Raw genomic sequence first — 16,398 nt, 5'->3', positions numbered from 1 at the left:
TATTTTTAGTAGAGATGGGGTTTCACCATGTTACCCAGGATGGTCTCAATCTTTTGACCTTGTGATCCTCCCATCTCGGCCTCTCAAAGTGCTAGGTACGGGCGTGAGCCACCGCACCTGGCCGGTGCTCTTCTGATTCTTACAGTGCAGGTGAGAAAACTAGGCTTAGAAGATCTGTATGCTTTATCCAGGATCCCTCAGACAGTAAATGGCAGATCTGGAAAGTCACTTCACTACGCTATACAGCCTCCTGAAAAAGGCAATGCATGTGGCAAACACAGAATATAGAGAAATACTGAAAATGAGACGTTATTACTTTCAAGCCAATGTCAGAAGCAAATAGTTAATATACTGGACCTTTTAGAATATGTGAGCTCCCAATTTGCCCTGTGAAACTCATCAGCATTTTCCTAAACTCCTCAAATGTCCATTTGAGTGGGGTGAGTCACAGTTTGTATTTGTTTTACTATGATTTCTGTGAACCGTGTTTTGAATTTCAACATTTCTTCATCAGGGAATAACCAACAATGATTGCAGAGAAAGAAAAAGTTCCACTTTCTTACTAAAACTGGCTATTTCTTTTTTATTTATTTATTTATTTTTTTAAGATGGAGTCTCACTGTGTTACTGACTCTTGAGTACAGTGGTGTGATCTCAGCTCACTGCAACCTCCGCCTCTTGGGTTCAAGTGATTCTCCTACCCTAGCCTCCTGAGTAGCTGGGACTACAGGCTTGTGCCACCACACCTGGCTATTTTTTTTATTTTTTATTTTTTATTTTTTTGTATTTTTAGTGGAGACTGGATTTCACCATATTGGCCAGGCTGGTCTCAAACTCCCAACCTCAGGCGATCCACCCACCCCGGCCTCCCAAAGTGCTGGGATTACAGGCATGAGCCATTGTACTGGTCAAGAACTGGCTATTTCTTAAAGCATGCATGTGTATGTAATAACAGTTCATATTCATGGAGCACCTATTCCATGCTGAGCTCTTTATGGGTGGTCTGCATTTGAATTGCTAATTAACTGCCAAAGACTTAAGTGTGGTTGCACAGAAAAGGATTAAAGTACTCACACACAAAAAACCAGTTACCGATTATGACAGAGCTTTATGTCAGGCCTTGAAGAGAGCAGGAAAAGAAAAAAGAAGAAAAACAAATGGGAGAAAGGATACACCAGGATGAAATAAGCCACCTTAATAATCAGAAGTTTGTCAGGCCTCTGAGGCCAAGCCAAGCCATCGCATCCCCTGTGACTTGCACGTATACGCCCAGATGGCCTGAAGTAACTGAAGAATCACAAAAGAAATGAATATGCCCTGCCCCGCCTTAACTGATGACATTCCACCACGAAAGAAGTGTAAATGGCTGGTCCTTGCCTTAAGTGATGACATTGCCTTGTGAAAGTCCTTTTCCTGGCTCAAAAAGCTCCCCCACTGAGCACCTTGCGACCCCCACTCCTGCCCGCCAGAGAACAAACCCCCTTTGACTGTCTTTCTGGATGGATCTAATGTAATTCTTACATATATTGATTGACATCTCATGTCTCCCTAAAATGTGTAAAACCAAGCTGTACCCCGACCACCTTGGGCACATGTCATCAGGACTTCCTGAGGCTGTCACCAGCGTGTCTTCAACCTTGGCAAAATAAACTTTGTAAATTAACTAAGACCTGTCTCAGATTTTCTGGGTTCACAGAAATTTTATACAAAAGGAAAAAAGAAGTTTCCTTTAGTAAAAATCCTTGTTAAAACATCTCCCATTGCATCTTAAGGCTGTATATTTTCCTTCCTATTATGTTGGTGAAACTTTTTGATGGCCCACATCCATTTGAGAGACAGGACTAGCTGGATTTCCTAGGCCGACTAAGAATCCCTGAGCCTAGCTGGGAAGGTGTCCCTTTCCACCTTTAAACACGGGGCTTGCAACTTAGCTCACACCTGACCAATCAGATAGTAAAGAGAGTTCACTAAAATGCTAATTAGGCAAAAACAGGAGGTAAAGAAATAGCCAATCATCTATTGCCTGAGAGCACAGCAGGAGGGACAATGATCAGGATATAAACCAGGCATTCCAGCCGGCAACGGCAACCCCCTTTTGTTTCCCTCCCTTTGTACAGGAGCTCTGTTTTCACTCTATTAAATCTTGCAACTGCACTCTTCTGGTCTGTGTTTGTTACGGCTGGAGCTGAGCTTTTGCTCGCTGTCCATCACTGCTGCTGGCCACCGTCGCAGACCTGCCACTGACTTCCATCCTTCCGGATCCAGCAGGGTGCTCCTGATCCAGCAAGGCGCCCATTGCCACTCCCAATTGGGCTAAAGGCTTGGCATTGTTCCTGCAGGGCTAAGTGCCCAGGTTCGTCCTAATCGAGCTAAACACTAGTTACTGGGTTCAATGGTTCTCTTCCATGACCCACGGCTTCTAATAGAGCTATAACACTCACTGCATGGCCCAAATTCCATTCCTTGGAATCCGTGAGGCCAAGAACCCCAGGTCAGAGAACACGAGGCTTGCCACCATCTTGGAAGTGGCCCGCTGTCATCTTGGAAGTGGCTGCCACCATCTTGGGGGCTCTGGGAGCAAGGACCCCTGTAACACTTTCATCCTTGAATGAGAAAATATCTGGTCCAGCATGGTATTGTAACATAAACATGGTGAGTGCATTTTCTTTTCCTTGAATTCCTTCACCATTTACCCAAATTTTCATTCTAACATTCTTGAATGGAGCATAGTCAAAGCAAATGTCCAGTAACCAAGCAACCTGAGGGATGGAGAAGGATTGGGACTGCCAGTGGTCTGGGTAAAGAAGTTGCTCTGTTGCTTTGTCTTGTCTGTGTTTGGGGATTCCCCTGTATAGGGAGCAGCTGTCTGAATCTGGATTTTGGTCTGGTCTGACGTCCATGCTGGACAGCTCACATGGTCAAGTTTAGCCCCTTTCATTATTTCTTTCTGACCCAGTAGAGAGATGGCTGGCCATTCTTGGCTGGCCCCTGCTGTAGGTCCTGGGGGCCCTACCTGGGACTTCCCATCACTGGTCTTTTATAAGCTGGTCATCTTTGAATGAAAAGGGCTCCCCATTGATGTGAGTCACACCTGCCAGGTGGGCTGCCCTCTCCGTGTGCCCACTCTCATTCATAGTCAAACACAGCGGTGGGTTCGGCCAAGATCTCTGTGCCAGCTGATGCTCTTTAGGTGCAGGTTTCTGGAAGCCCTTCTCCAACTGGTTTCAACAAAACAGAAGAGTTCACTGATGAATAGAACTACAAAGCCCAAGAGTAGAACTGACTGACTAGACTCAGGGGCCAGAATAACTAATCCAGTCTCTTCCTCCTTCTCTGTGTCTTTGGTAAATGTTAGATTTCATTTTCAGATTCCACTCACCATCTCAGGCTTCAATAATCTATATGTTTAGTGATACCTGAGGAAAAAATGTAGTATCTTTATCTGATAATTTCTTAGGAGTCCCAGAACTCACACTAATAATCAGCTCCACCTATTGAAAATTCGTAATAATCAGCTCAACCTATTCAAAATCCTAACACTTAACTGTGGCCACCAGGGTCAGAGGGATGGAGTGAAGAGGATTGGAGAAGCCCCAGTCATGTGCCTCCTGGTTCCTAATGACAGCAGCAGGGAAGAGGGTGGGTTTTTGGTGCTCTAATTGGTCAGAAGGAAAGCCTCATTAAAATCCCCAGGTAATAAAAATGACTAAATCAAAATAAAATTTGGTACTGTGAGCCCAACAAATGAGTTGGGACATGAACAACATCAACAACAATTGGTCTGCCCCAATAGCCACTAATTACTTTTGGGTGAGGCAGCACCGTTTTGCTGGAAGAGGTTCTGCCTCTTGTGGATATGGATGGTTCTCTATTATTGTTACCAGCCCATGACAGTGATATGGCTCCGATTAGTGGAGGAACACCAGGTTCTTCGTCTCAAGTCAAATTAGAAAAAAACGACAGGGACACACGTAGAGTAGTTTTAAGGAGCAGAGAGTTTAATAGGCAAGAAGGAAGGGAGAAGACAAAAGGAAGAAGCTCCCCCTTACAGAGACAGAGAGGAGGAGCCTCCAAAGCCAAAAGAGGAAACCCCAAGTGTGGTTGGATACCAGCCAGGTATATGTAGAGGCTGGAGGAGGCGGTGTCTGATTTGCACAGGGCTTAGGGGATAGGTTTGACGAGGCGTGTCATTTACGTAGCCCTGGAAAAAAACTGACCCTCCCACCCTAGCCTTTTAATATGCAAATACAGGCCGCCATGATGTTCTACACAGGTGGGGATGGAGGGGGTGGCCATGTTGCCGGGAACATGTGGGGCAAGGGCAAGAAGGCAGCAGGAATCCCCATGATTGGGTGGACCTAGTTTCTAATGGCTCACATTTGCTTATCAAAGGTTGCCTGCCTGGCTCTAACAGCTGGGGCTTTCCAGCTAGACAAGAAACGTCTTTAAAAATGAAAATTTCCCAAGTACTCCTTTTTCTCTCTATCCGCCTAAAATAATTTCTTAATAACTCCTACCACAAAAGCATCCTCCTTCTTTAAATATTCCCTTGTTTATTTTACTAGGGAGAAAGAGTTGGTGTTGTCACCATTGTTCAATTTAAAGACCTAATTGGATGTACTCAATTTTACACAATTTCTCAGAATGGGCATCAAATTCCCTGGGTCCGTAATCCACATAAAAAGAGAGATTAGGGTGTTCGGCACCTTTCTTAATAAGCAAAACTAAAATTCCGGATACTATTAATAAGATAGTCCTTTCTTTTTCAGACTGTCAGAAACATTACAGCCAAACAAAGATTCTGGTTTATTTTTCTCAAGGAAAGTGGAACTGATGTTGGAATTGTGAGGAGATTTAGACATCATCAGAAACAATTCATGTCATGATGTTGGAAATCTCTTTTCTTCTTTAGTTCTGACAATGCGATATAAAAGAGTATATATTTTATTTAAATTTCTATATTCAGATACAATTGATAAATAAAATTGTAGACATTTAAGGTGTACAACATAATGTTTGGAAATACATATACATTGTGGAGTAATTACCACAATCGAGCTATTTAACATATCTCATCTCACATAATTACCATTGTGTGTGTGTGTGTGTGTGTGTCTGTTTAGTGAGAGCATTTAATATTTCAATCCTTAGCAAATTTCTAGTATATAATACAGCATTATTCCCTATAGTCACGATGCAGTACATAGATCTCCAGAACTTATTTATCCTGCATAAGTGAGATTTTGTACCCTTTGACCAATATCTCCCTATTTTCCTTTCCCTGCGTCCCCTGGCAACCATCCTTATACTCTCTGCTTCTATGAAGGTAATTAGTTTTAATTCACCTCCTGGGGTAGCAGTTTCAGTAATCAAACACTCACATTCCTGCATTGATTAGCAAATGCCTAATTAGAAAGTCCACAGTCCAGAAGTTCTCACTAAAGCCTGTCAGCTGTCATTTTCTGTGTCTGCTCAACACTGGAGGTCTCACTAGCTAGTGTAATTCATCTAGAAATGCTTTTTCCTTGGAAAGTTTAGTGGTGTGTTCTCTAGCAACATGGACGTAGAAAATGGGCTTTCATTGACGAGAAAGGCAGATGGAATAAACTGAATCAGTCACTCCCCACACCTGCTAAACAAGGTCTCACCATCTCATAAGCCCCATACTCTATACTTGTAGAGAGAACACATGAAGTCAAACCCCTAAACCACCCTCCATCCAGTCACTGAGATGGCAAATTCTGGTTGCCAGATGCCAACTGTGACGGATTTCTTCTTTTAGAATGTTGTCATAGCTGTCTCATGGGGATCTTTTAGGGCAGGTGTTGTGGACTGAATTGTGTTCCCCAGGACTCCTGTGTTGAAGTCTTTGTTTGTTGTTGTTGTTGTTGTTATTGTTGTTGTTTGAGATGGAGTTTTGCTCTGTTGCCCAGGCTGGAGTGCAGCGAGGTGGTCTCCACTCATTGCAACCTCTGCCTCCCAGGTTCAAGCGAGTCTCTGGCCTTAGCCTCCCAAGTAGCTGGGATTGCAGGCATGTGTCACCACACCCAACTAATTTTTGTATTTTTAGTAGAAACGGGGTTTCACCATGCTGACCAGGCTGGTCTCAAACTCCTGACCTCAGGTGATCCACCCGCCTTGGCCTTCCAAAATGCTGGGATTAGAGGCATGAGCCACCACGCCAGGCCTCATGTGTTGAAGTCTGAACCTCCAATGTGACTGTACTTGGATATAGGGCCTTTAAAGAACGAATGAAGATTAACTGAGGTCCTAAAAATGGAGCCTAATCCAGTTTGATTTGTGTTCCTCGGAGAAGAGGAAGAGGCATGAGAGATGAGCACAATGAAAAAAGACCAAGCAGGGACACAGTGCGAAGGTGGCATCTGCACGCCAAGCACAGGGACCTCAGAAGAAACTGAGCCAGTCAGCACCACACCTTCGTCTTTGACCTCCAGCCTCCAGAACTGTGAGAAATACCTTTCTGTTGTTTAATCCATCCAGGCTGTGTCATTTTGTTATTGCAGCCTGAGAGACCATTACAGAATGTGTGGTTGGATCACCTACAAGGATAGAGGATCTGGGCATCGTACAGTTTACAGAATGTATGGACCGCTATGTTCCTATTGATAATATGTACTAATTATCAAATACTCGTGTGTATGGCAGAATTTGTCCTGAGGCTTTGCTTCCTCTTAATCTGATTGTGAAGTTGGAGGAAAGGCCAATCCCTTGCCCAGCTCAAACTCTGACAACTATGTAATATTATTTCAAAAATGGTTGTCCATGACCCAAACGGCTGAGGCTACTTCATGGCATTTGCTCTTTGACTCACCTGGACAATCTCTAGAAATGCACCTGAACTCGCCTGATGAAGTGCCCAATATTTCCCATTGCTCTGGGGAGCTGGGGTCTTTTTAGCATGGAAATGAGATGATAATGAAGGCTGAGGTCTTCTTGAAGTCATTTGGTTGGCTATCTTGGCTCTAACCAGTTTCAGCTAGTCTGGTTACGAAGGGAACTTTTTATTGCAGGCATCCTTAAAGAATAGCAGAGTTAGGATAGGGTAGAAATTCAGCTTTGTCACATAGGCATTATACTAGGTAACACTAACACCAGAGAAGAGATAGTACCCTTCTCACGAGTGGGGCACTGTCACCAAGGAGACGGTGGGGTGGAGCTCTGCCTACCAACCAAACCCTACATCAAGAATTTATCCTCTTCTTATGCTCTAGAATTTCACAGTAGTATTGGAGATAGGACATTTCCTTAAAGAAAGACGGAAAGCTAAAACAGGTTGCTATTGATCCGCTGGATACAAACAGCTTGCATGCCTGCAAATTATTCTGGTTGACTTGTGCCCAGTCCTGTTCATACAAGGACTTCAAAGACTCACTGGTTCATTCTGGAAACACAGATATTTAAACACCTCCCATGTTGGCCAGGCACAGCAGCTCTGTAATCCCAGCACTTTGGGAGGCCAAGGCAGGTGGATCACTTGAGGTCAGGGGTTTGAGACCAGCCTAGCCAACATGGTGAAACCCCATTTTTATAAAAAATAGAAATTAACCGGGCGTGGTGTTGGGCACCTGTAATCTCAGCTACTCGGGAGGCTGAGGCGTGAGAATCGCTGAAACCTAGGAGGTAGAGGTTGCAGTGAGCCAAGATCATGCCATTGCACTCCAGCCTGGGTGACAGAGCGAGACTCTGTCTCAAAACAGAAACAAAAACGACAACGAAAAAACCTCCCATGTTCTTAGGCTCCGGCTCTGTCCAGGACGTCTGCTGTCCATAGAGGAACCTGAGGGCTATTTCCAGCCACTAATTCCAGAGGTTTCCAGAGAGTTTTGTTCCCTCCTTCTCTGAACACTGCAGTCCATCAGAGTTTCAAGTAGTTTCCCAAAGTCTTGGTTGAAACGTGAAACACAGGACATTTGACCAAAAAAACAAAACAAAACAAACAAACAAAAAAAAACAAAAAGGAAAAAAGCCCCTATCCTAATGCCACAGAGACCCCAAAACAATTCAGCAAGTGCGTCAGGCCTTAGAGAATCAAATCAACTCTTTCAGCCTCTGCCAATGGCCACTCTCTCCGTAAGTCTCAGGTAAAATTCCCGGTGGGAGGCAAATGAAGCCATGTGTACACATCTGCTGCCCTCCCTCCCACACACCCTCTCCACTTCCTTCCTTGGCAGGTCACAATCAAAACGTCTATGCAAACTTAGTGATTCTTTATAATTTCTTATCCATTGAGCCTCTCATACTGTGCTTTATCAGTTTTCCATGACCACGAGACGCTCGCAGAATGAGCTAGTGCTTGGGACAACTGAAGATGAAAAAGAGATCATTGGAGGTTGGGATCTAGCAAGGAAGATTAGGTTTATACCTAGAAATGTCAGAACGGCAGGAGCCTAGAGAGCCAGGGTGTCACCATTTTAAAATTAACTCCTTCTTTAAACTTGCAACACACATTCCTTGCCAGTCATGACCCGTGGTTATAAGATGTTTACTGCTGAGGAAACAGCTTGGCAATGCCTGCGAGGACAAACTCCCACGACAGCAGAAAGTCCAGATGTCCCAATATCACATAATAATATATGCTTTTAAGAAATGTATAATCATGCTTTCATGTACTTATAAACTAAAGTGCCAAGGATAACTTTCTTTAAGTGGCCAAAGTACTAAATCTTGTCCCACTGTCCGCCCACCCACACACAGAGATAGCTTAGCTTTTATGCAGATAAGACCCCTGTGTAAGAAGAGTTTAAAACAAAGACAGGGCATTCCTCCTCTTGCTTTCTGAAGGCACCCTACTCTGAATCGGAAGAATTGTCAATAAACGATCTCTTACTGCACTCTATGACTATGAATTCCTTTCTGCACGAGGTCCAGAAGCCCTCTCTTGAGGTCTGGATTATAGGGACCCCTTTTTCCAGCAACACAAACACTGACAATATAAAAATAAAGAACATGTTTATCTCTGATACCGATGTCTATATCCGTAAGCATACCTAGCTCAAAATCTGTCTCTTTATTTAGTTATCTAACTATATGTCTATCCGTATCTAATTTCTAACATATTGTTGTAGGAGGTCATAACAGAACCTATTATAAAGTGACAGCCTCTTTCTCCTATTTTCTATTATTTCCCATTCAGTCCAGGTAAAAGTCTTTTTGGAGGACCCTCCCCCCCCCACCCACTGGAACAGTTACTCTGGCACAGCTGCTGCAGCCTGGATCTCATTTTTGCTTCTCCTGGACTTCTCACTGTGCAGATGTTAGACTCACGCTCTCCGCTGGCCTCCTGCTCCTGCTCTGAAAGTGAGCAGTTGTCCCTCTGGGTGGCATTTGAAGTCAAAGTTGGGTCTCTTGACAGTGCCCACCCCTGGTATTCCCACTGCCGGAGGGAGGCCTCTTCTGTTAGCAGTGACAGTTATTACAGAACAATGCCTGGAGAGATGATAACTTAGAGCAATTTCATTGTCTTTCCGCTTGACAACTCAGCTCCCACGCTGGAGCAGGTGAGGCAGTGCTTAGGAATCACAAAACAAAATCGCAAAGCCAGGACTTCCTTGAGTTTACTTTGTTTTCTCACTAGATTTTTATTATTATTATTATTATTATTATTATTATTATTATTTTGAGATGGAGTTTCACTCTGGTCACCCAGGCTGGAGTGCAATGGCGGGATCTCAGCTCACTGCAACCTCTGCCTCCCGAGTCCAAGCTATTCTCCTGCCTCAGCCTCCTGAGTAGCTGGGATTACAGGCACCCGCCACCAAGCCTGGCTCATTTTTGTACTTTTAGTAGCGACAGGGTTTCACCATATTGGCCAGGCTGCTCTCGAACTCCTGACCTCAGGTGATCCGCCTGCCTCAGCCTCCCAAAGTGCTGGGATTACAGGTGTGACCCACGGTGCCCGGCCTCCGACTAGATTTTCGGAAAATTTCATAGAATGATCCAGGGTTCCAGATTCAATTTACTTTAAGGTGAAATAAGTGGGCTGGTTAGCAAGTGGCCAGCTTTTCTTTGGTATGATGATAAAAAGAGGGTGGCTACTTTCTGTGGCTTTCCAAACAGTCTCCGTTTCACTTAGTTCAAAAACATGTAATGTTCATATAACAAAGAAATGATACATATTTGAGGTGATGATATACTAAGTTGCCTAATTGAATCATTCTGCCATGTATACAGGTATCAAAGCATCACATTTTATTCCATAAATATATACAATTACTGTTTGTGAATTTAAAATCAAACTATAAAAAATACATTACACTCATGTTCTAAGATGACTTCTGAGACATTTAGCATGTATTGAGTACTTATACTATGTCTTCACTGCTTCTACTCATTGAAGAGGTTTGCATTGTAAGTAAACAGAATTATTATATATTCATTTTACAGATAAGGAAACGAAAGTGCAGAAATAAATATTTGTCCAAATCTGCACAAGAAAGAGGTTCGACACAGGGCTAGCACCGAGGGATGTCTAGTTTTCAAGACCCACCCTCTCACGTAGTACCCTGCCCTGCCCTCCATTCACTGCAATTAGGATTCAGGAGCAATAACTGGACACAGTCAAGCCAGTTTGCATCTTTACAGAAAATTCCACCCATTTTGATTAGCGAAGATTATTCACACCTTTAGCTATGATTTGGCTCCCAGAATTCCTCCAAGTCAGAATCTAAACAGAGCTAGACATAGTTCAGATAGTTGTGTCATACCAAAAAAAATTTTAAAAGAATACAGAATCAATCAATCAAGTAGAAAATGAGACATTTTTCATTAGGCTAAAAATAATTAAGTCAATTATTTGGCACTAATGCAACTCTTAAGCACCGTGGGTGGGAACTTTTGGTTCATAAAACGTGTTTAGTTCAGATCTGAGCTGAAACAACTTTTTTTTTTTTTTTTTTTTTGAGACAGTGTCTCGCCCTGTCGCCCAGGCTGGAGTGCAGTGGCGCAATCTCGGCTCACTGCAAGCTCCGCCTCCTGGGTCCACGCCATTCTCCTGCCTCAGCCTCTCCGAGTAGCTGGGACTACAGGCACCCACCACCACGCCCGGCTAATTTTTTGTATTTTTAGTAGAGACGGGGTTTCACCATGGTCTCGATCTCCTGACCTCGTGATCCGCCTGCCTCGACCTCCCAAAGTGCTGGGATTACAAGCATGAGCCACCGCGCCCGGCGAAACAACTTTCAATCTCATTTTCAAGTAGAAAGATGGCAAGGGCCTCAGGCGGATCACGAGGTCAGGAGATCGAGACCATCCTGGCTAACACGGTGAAACCCCGTCTCTACTAAAAATATAAAAAATTAGCCAGGCATGGTGGTGCTCACCTGTAGTCCCAGCTACTCAGGAGGCTGAGGCAGGAGAACGGCGTGAACCCGGGAGGTGGAGCTTGCAGTGAGCCGAGATTGCACCACTGCACTCCAGCCTGGGTGACAGAGTGAGACTCTGTCTCAAAAAAAAAAAAAAAAAAAAAGAAAGGTGGCAAAGGCTCCTTTACACACCAATAAAATTAGAACAAATATGCATAAGCAACTAGGACAATCCCGGAATATTGTGGGCACCAAGTAAATATCGTGGATGCATTTTATGCAGCCAGACAGGATGATCCAATAATCAGACATCCGAAGGCTCCTAGAGTTTGAGCCTCTGAATTCACTCTGCAATATGAAATCCTGTTATTCTTGGCAACCGATCATGCTTTTGAAAAAGTGTGTCCCAACTGAGATAACATTGAAATTTTCTGTTTAAAGACATCTCAAAAGACTGTGTTCAGGAGCCAGTGTTCCCATCAGTGGATCTGAAGATATTGCTAAGCTCCTAGCAGTAATAAATGGCATCTGAAATTATTTCAAGATGAATCATCCTGGGTAGACTTTGAAGGTTAGTCTGAAATTGTACATAACAACCTAGAAAAGCTGTGCTTTGCCCAGCTAAAGTGTGGTCCCTGAAAGTTATCACCTGGGCCAGGTAGGCTGCTAGGCCACCCAGAGTAGAAAAATACAGAGCAGCCTACGGGCATATTTTCTTACCCAAGGCCAGTTTAGACAGAAGAGTCACTTGAATAATTGTCCACTTCGTTCTTTCTTCACTCCCAGAGGATACTTACTTTTGGAATATTCACTTGACTCCCCACATAGCCATATTTTTCTCACTTAACTCCATCTCTTCTTCTCTTTAAGGCCTGGTAGAAAATGGCCAAATTTTATAAAATGAGGCAGAAGTGCCTCTAACATTGCCCGTATGTGGAAAGATGAAACCTAGGAAAGAGAGCTTAGAAGGACAGAGTCATGGTACCCACTGGGGTTCCTCAATGAGAACATTGCAGAAGGTGTAAATTGGTGGACTCAAGGCTGAATACAGCCTATAGGTGTATTTTCTTGGCCTACACATCATTGCTTTTAAAATCACATTGGTTTTCAGTAGTCAAAGTTCAGGGGGTTTTCTATGCAGGGTCCTGGGTTTCAGGCTACTCTTAGAAGTTTGGAAGATGTGGCAATGCTGGGCCTGTGTTTCTGCATAGCAGCAAAGGCCAGGAGCAGAGTAGCAGCTGCTTGCCCCAGAGGTGGCATTAGATCTTCAGGACACTGCAGTCCCCACCACTCCCAATTGCCTTAGCCTGGTTTCTGACACTCATTTATGTCACTTGTCAGGCTGCTATAGGCATTGGAGTTTGTGTCTCCTATTTTAATACCTTTGGAAAACATTAATAAAAAACACATTTCCACAAATAGACTGGGCAGTATGGCAGAAATGCAAAAGTTAATCAGACCTACATCCTGCCGCCATATAAAAGTACAGTGCAGAAGAGCATATATAGTATGTTTCTATTTGGGCAAAAAAAAAAATCCCACATCTTCTCTCTCTCTATGCAATGCAAATGCACAGCACATAAATCACAAAGATCTCTTAGCATTGGATGCAGTAGATATATCTATACAATTTGAATTTTTTATCAAATGCTTATATTAATTTTTTAATAAGAGATCTAATTGTTATGATAGTTTCCAGAGATGGCTATCATAAATATTATTCCTCTTTCTACGCACATTACACTCAAACTATTAAGAAAGGGAGTCAATTTCTCCTCCCCTTGTATCTGGTCTAGCACTATAACTTACCTTGAACAAGAGAAGGTGGTAACGGGTCACTGTGATGATTCCAGTCACAGTCTATAAGAGGTCCAACAGCTTTTGCTTTCTCTCTGGGGAAAGCCAGGCACTGTGTAAGAACTCCAGCCACTCTGTGGCTGCCATGCCATGAGGAAGCTCACTCAAGCCATGTGGATAGGGATGACCCAAGTAACCAGGCCGCCAGTGATCACAGAGGCCTGAGGTGTGTGATCCCAGTTGAGCCACCACTATTTGTGACATCCCAGCCAAGGATCCAGACATCGTGGAGCAGAGAAAGCCCCTCTCATCCTAGCTTGTCTGCATTGCTGATACAAAAGTGGTGAGCAAATAAACGATTGCTTTAAGCTCCTAATTTGGAGTAGTTTATGATGTAGTGATATATCCTTGAAACAATCATGAAGCAAACAGTTGGCATTCTAGAACTCAAACAGTAGAAAAGGGGTGTGCACAAGACAAGCTGGACACGTAGAATCCTATCATCTTTCTGACTGAGAAATATCGCAGGTGCAATGACATGCATCTGTCATCAAAGGGCATCTCAGGTAGGTCCAAGTTGAGCTCAGCAGCCTGTGTTCAGTTGGGAGCCATTGAAGGTTATAGCAGAAGTGTCTCCCATACTTCACTGTGAAGTCTCTAAGACAAAACACACCCCTCTGAGCTTTAGTTGCCACACAAATGGGTAATATTGCTATCTCACCCTTTCCAAAGGCTTGTTGAGAAAATGAAATAACACAACTGTGGCTGCACGTGTTTTGTAACCTGGGAAGGGCATACAGATCTGGTGAGTTACTAGAGTGGAGTTAAGGAGAAACAATATTCAGGTACTGACTTCAAGCAAAGCCAGTTCATGAAAGGCAATGTAAGTAGGAGATAAGACTGTGGGCACAGAGGCCTGGTTAAGACCTTGGTTCTGTGACTCATGCACTGTTTGCCTTGCAGCGGGGTGCTTGGAAACTCTGCCTTATTTTGCTGATGGTGAATGAGAATTGCAACACACACATTACGGGGGCATTTTGTAGTATTAATGAGTTAACATGCAAATGTGCTTAAAACAGTGCTTGGCACACATTGAGAGCTTAATAAATATGAGTCATTAATTTTATTATTATTGCTACTATATTTAGGACCTAGAACATCTTCATAGTTCTAATGTAGTTCTGTTTCTACAGCATACAGTTAATTCCTAACATTTCAGATGTGATGCTGCATTTCATCCTACCATTATATTTATAGGAAAGTTTCACTGAAATTCTCACTAGTCAGCCACTTACTTCTGCTTGAACTTTTTCTGAGATAGAAATTTCTACCTCAGAGAAGCCTCTAATGTTTTAGTTTTCTTGCTTAAGGTAAATCCATAGGAGAGAAAGTATTGAGGTAATTGGTATGTTCGCTTCCAAGGCAATTGTCAAATCACCCTCCATAAAGCCTACAGTAATTTTTTGACCTCCTAGTAATCCTGTTATGTACATACTTCAACATTTTCTGCCAGCAATGAAAACGCAAACTTTTAAAATATTTTTCAGTTTAATCAGTGAAAATAAGTAATTTGTAATTTTGTGTTGATTCTTTTTGTTACTAATGCTGCTGAATTATTTCTCAAATGTTTAATTTTCACATTTTCTTGTATTACTGCTGACTTGCTTTTCCAGGGTTTTCATGCACGATCTGTCTATTGAGTTGTTTTATTATAACTAGATGTTTTTGCTGTTATTCTGTTTTACGATTGTGTGTGTTTGTGTGTTTTTGTGTGGCTGTTGTGTAAGGCAGTGTTTCAACTTTGTTTTTCATTATTGACCTCTCTTACCCTGAGGAGACTTTTAAGACTATTTCCTAATCATTTCCCTCCCTCCATGAAATGTTTATGCTGAAGATGTGTTGCATGACTGTTTGCATACTGCATCTAGGCTTGTATTCTTTTGTGCTCCCTACCAACCCCACCAGCAAATGTTGCCCATGTAAGGATGCTACTTCTGCTATTGAGACTGCATGATGTTGAAGACAGAAAGGGCATCTTGAGCAGGGAACTTCATTTCTGCCTGATCCCTGCATGTCTGGGGGACACAGTGCATCAGAGCCCCACTGTCCACAGGTTGTTCATTATGTTTGTCTTCCTTTGCATTTTTTTTCTGTTTGTTTGTTGTTTGTCAGGGAATCCTCTCCTGATCACATTGAATCCTGTTGGACTTTTTTGTACATGTCCTGCCACTCTTGTGCCATGGAGACACCCCCCAGCATTCTATTTTCTTTGCTCTTTGATCTCTAGAGTAGCTGTTTTCAAATTGACTCCCACCACTGCACATGGCTTCAGTGAGGTATGCCCAACAGTCCCAAGAGACAATTTCCCCTTCAGGGTTCTCCAACAGTAAAGTTCACCAGGCAAAGAGTGCCCCATTAATCTCTTCTTCATGTTGTTGTTTTTAATTTTGATAAAATACACATAGCAAAATTTACCATTTTAATCACTTCATTTTATTTTATTATTATGTATGAGCCTTGGTCTCATTCTAGCACTCAGGCTGTAGTTAAGTGGTGCAATCTGGGCTCCATGCAGCTTCAACCTCCCAGGCTCAAGCAAGCGATTCTTCCACCTCAACTTCCTGAGTAACTGGGACTACAGGCATGCACCACCACACCTGGCTAATTTTTGTATTTTTTTTTGGCAGAGATGGGGTTTCACCACCTTGCCCACACTGGTCTTGAACTCCTAGGCTCAAACAATCCTCTCGCCTCAGCCTCCCAAACTGTTGGGATTACAGGCGTGAGCCACTGTGCCTGGCCAAATTTAAGCATTTTAAAGTGTATGCTGCAATGGCATCAAGTGCATTCGTAATGTTGTGCAATCATCACTAGTATGTAGTTTCTAGAAATTTGTGTCACCCAAAGAAAAACCTCCTACCAGTTAAGCCATCACTTCCTATTCCCTTCCTCCCTAGTCCTTAGCAATGACACATCTGTTTTCATCCCTGTGGATTTGCTTCTTCTGGATATTCTATATGATAAGAGTCTATTGTCTAGAATACACATATATATATATATACATATATATATATATTTTTTTTTGAGATGGAGTCTCGCTCTGTTGCCCAGGCTGGAGTGCAGTGGTGCAGTCTCCACTCACTGCAAGCTCTGCCTCCCAGGTTCACACCATTCTTCTGCCTCAGCCTCCCAAGTAGCTGGGACTACAGGTGCCCACCACCACACCCAGCTAATTTTTTGTATTTCTTAGTACAGATGGGGTTTCACCGTGTTAGACAGG

At 43.1% G+C, this 16,398-nt stretch overlaps 1 long non-coding RNA gene across 1 annotated transcript in view; it reads left to right on the top strand.

The window, feature by feature from the left end:
• Positions 1-2,544: 2,544 nt before the first annotated feature.
• LOC105740382 overlaps positions 2,545-16,398 on the top strand; it is a 45,728-nt gene continuing 31,874 nt past the window's right edge. The window contains exons 1-2 of the long non-coding RNA XR_001116412.2: positions 2,545-2,652; positions 6,314-6,466. This is a non-coding gene — a long non-coding RNA (uncharacterized LOC105740382). The remainder of the gene's footprint in view (positions 2,653-6,313; positions 6,467-16,398) is intronic.

This window comes from Nomascus leucogenys, chromosome 10 (assembly GCF_006542625.1).
Source record: "Nomascus leucogenys isolate Asia chromosome 10, Asia_NLE_v1, whole genome shotgun sequence".
In the NCBI taxonomy this organism is placed as follows: Eukaryota; Metazoa; Chordata; class Mammalia; order Primates; family Hylobatidae; genus Nomascus; species Nomascus leucogenys.
The sequence above is the reverse complement of the archived record's forward strand: the minus strand, read 5'-3'. Positions and strand labels throughout refer to the sequence as shown.